Genomic DNA, 3,486 nt, shown 5'->3' on the forward strand with positions numbered 1-3,486 from the left:
GATTTTCTGTTAAAATATTTTTTCATTCCTTAAATATTTAGAACAAGTATATTTAAGCCTTAAACACAAAAAGGTTTTCATGGAGCCACATACCACTAGTAATTTTCTTTCACAAATAAACATCATTTAAGTGCTTTTTATTAGTGTCATAAGAATGCAATATATCAAATTTCCAAACACGAGATTCATAGTAATTATACTAGCAACAACAATTTCTAAATAAAAATCCTAATTTCTTCAAGAGTTTGTATTAATTTATCTTAATTTATTCAACGACTTGTATTAGTTAACCTCTAAAAATTATTACTCAATCATATTGTCGGGAACTTCATACAAAATCAATAGTCCCAAAATCATTCAACAAATATAAAAAAAAAAACTAAATCTTGCATAAAAATCCTAATCTGTCATAAAAAAAATGGCTACAATTCTAATTTTCTAGAGATTAATCAATAAAACATGAAAAAGAAAAAAAGAGTTATTACCAAATTAGGAGACCAACATGAAAGTATTTGAATGTTTGAGCACCTATCTTGTAAAAATTCTAGAGGGTAAGAGAATAAAAGAAATTTGAAAAAAAAAAGTGATTAGTGTTAGAACAAAATAAAAAGAATTAGAGATTTTTGGATTTTTCATTTATTTTTATATGAAATAATTTATTTTAAAAATATTTTTTTCAAAAATTTTGGTGGATCCTTTTCAAATTTTTGTGGGGTGATTTTCAAATTTTTTGTTAACTAATATATTAATTACATAAAAATTTAAAAAAAATATATGTAATATTTATTTTTTAATTTTTTTAGGTCAATGAAATTAGAACCTAAAACCTGGCTCTGCCGCTAAAAGGATTAAGATATTTAATTAGTAAATGATTTTGCATTATATTTAAGTTAAAATATGCTTCAATTTTATGTATGCTTCGTATATTTGAAATTTAATTTTTTATTTTTATTTTTAAATATTTTGTCACTTTATTTTTTGGATTTAAAAATTTAGATCTAATTGTTAATACCGTTAAAATTATTCTATTAAATTCATTAATTAAAAATTTGAGATAAAAAGCACTCACTTGATAGTCATGTAACAAAAAAATTGACCACGTGACAATACAATAACTTTTTTTATCCATTTTAGGGTAGTTTGACAAACAATGCAAGTTCAAAGACTAAAAGAAACGACAAATTAATTGTATGATCCAAAATGACTTTTTTTTTGTAAAATTGGAAGACCAAAAAAGTCATTATACCTTATTTAAATCTCTTATTAAGTTTGTATCACAAATCACCTAGACACAAACTTAATAAAAAATTACTAAACTACCCTTAAATATTTGAAATAAATTACTTACTTTTGTCTTTTTACATTTTAAACAAAACTAGTATGAAATTTATATATCTGAAGTCTTTTCACGGTTGAAGGGTCTTCCTCACTTGAAATCTCCCCATTCATTTCATCATCAATTGCATCATCTGCCGCAATTAAGCATTTCTAGAAAAAGAAGAAGAAGATAGACTTTGCAAATATGGCTACTAATGAAGATTAAACTAAAATGCAGACAATCCATGGCCAGGTCAGTTCATCATTGCATTGTTTATCAATCCATGCTTTCTTCATTGGATTCCTATTAGTGTTCTTATTGTTATGATGCTTGTGATGAACTGTTGGCAAGTCTTCGTTTCTGATCTTGAGGATTATAAAGTGAAAATTAGAAAGTGATTATCTATGCCCTTCTTCTTTTTTCTTATTTGCAGGTTGTATCTGAAATTATTGAAAGTTGCCGTGCGCATGGGTTTACAGATGTTATTTTGGTTCATGAACATCGGGGTATACCAGATGGTTTCATCATAAGTCATCTACCTTTCGGTCCCACAGCATACTTTGGATTTCTCAATGTGGCAAGTATCCTTCAGAGGTGTTTCCATGTAACCAAAAGTATACCTTTTGGTTATGTAACAAAGCCCTCAAATATCCTTCAAAGGTTTCCATGTGTCTGTCTCATGTTTCTGTGCATCGATACATAAAGTATAAAGACGCATATATAGCTCTGAGCCCTGAGCCAATAGAAGAAGTGTCTGTTGGCATCATGTGTTTGTCAAAATGCAGTTGGATCTTTTACTTTTCTAGAATGCTGCTGAACATGATGTCTTGATCACTCTTGGTTACTTACATTAGAAACGTTGTTCGAGGGAGCAAAGCAAATATTCTCTTTTAGCTTCTCATTTCAGTGTTTAATAATAATTTTTTCCTTTTCCACCAACAGTAATCCTTTTTGTTGCTGATATTCTTTTTCAATTTATTTTCACAAAACGTATTGTGAGTGTTGCTAACCAGTCTGACTATATTTCATTCAGGTTGCTTCTCTTCTGTAGATTTTGTTGTATTCTTTAGCATTAAAAGGGGGATACTGATATCAATGTGTGGATAGTAAGGAACCACTGAACTTCATCATGCATACTTTAGAAGCATCAGTCAATCGCTCCTCAAAACCTCGAAGCGAGTCAACTTGCCAGTTATAGGTTTAATGTTATATAAATGGTCTTTCACAGTGGCCATCCGCTAATGACAACATAGATTATTCTGCATCATGCTTGTATGTTATGAAATGTTCACTCTCACTCATTGAAATCATGAAAACATGCAGGCATCATATCTATGAGAAGCCTGGAGGTCCTAAATCAGTTGAGTTAAAGGAGATTGGTCCGAGTTTCATGCCATTTCAATTATTTTCTTAGGTTCCTCAAAGCATTGGGTGCTTGGTATTGCAGTTTAAATGCAACTCCCTAGCTTATGTTGCAGGTAAAATTAGGAACAATGGAGCAGAGTGAAGCTCTGATTGAATGGATTATTAGACCTTACATGACCACAACCAAGAAACGCAGCTTCATTGGGAACGACCCTGAACCAGATGATAAAAGAAAGAAATAAAGCTTGAAATTTGTCATATTCTCATACGTGATTATGTTGTTTTGTTTAGGCTTTCTTTTATGCTTTTAAGGTTGTATGAATTATTAACTGATCCATGTAAACTCGACCTACAAAATGAGTTTAAAATTTTACCTATATTCCACTTAAATGAAAATATTAAATTCGAGCTGGTTCGTTCATATTTTTTTTATATAAAACAAATATAAAAATATAATACATCAAATATATTAAAAATATTAAAATAAAAAATTTTCCGATAGATTAAAAAATAGTTACAAATTAACAAGTAAATGTCTTTAAAATAATGACCAAAATAATAATAAAACAAGAGTTGTATAATATCCAAATATCAACAATAAAAATGAAAACAAAAGAGCAACAAGGGAAAAAATTAAGCAAATTCGAGTCGGGCCAAAAAATCTTACCCGATGTCTAGCTCGTTTAGAGAACGGTTCTTATTTTTTCTATCCAAATCAACTTTTCAAGCTTATATTTTTTTTTTGCCCAGATCTTCTCACTTTTTAAATAAGCCATTAAACCTGCACAAATAACTCAACTCAT

The 3,486-nt window shown here is 29.1% G+C and overlaps 1 long non-coding RNA gene across 1 annotated transcript; it reads left to right on the forward strand.

Annotated features, from left to right (window-relative positions):
• Window positions 1-1,374: 1,374 nt before the first annotated feature.
• Window positions 1,375-3,073, forward strand: LOC107945972 (uncharacterized). The gene is made up of 2 exons (XR_005920677.1): window positions 1,375-1,570; window positions 1,752-3,073. It is a non-coding gene; the product is annotated as an uncharacterized lncRNA (long non-coding RNA).
• The last annotated feature ends 413 nt before the right edge of the window (window positions 3,074-3,486 follow it).

Source organism: Gossypium hirsutum, chromosome D11 (genome assembly GCF_007990345.1).
Source record: "Gossypium hirsutum isolate 1008001.06 chromosome D11, Gossypium_hirsutum_v2.1, whole genome shotgun sequence".
NCBI classification, from domain to species: Eukaryota; Viridiplantae; Streptophyta; class Magnoliopsida; order Malvales; family Malvaceae; genus Gossypium; species Gossypium hirsutum.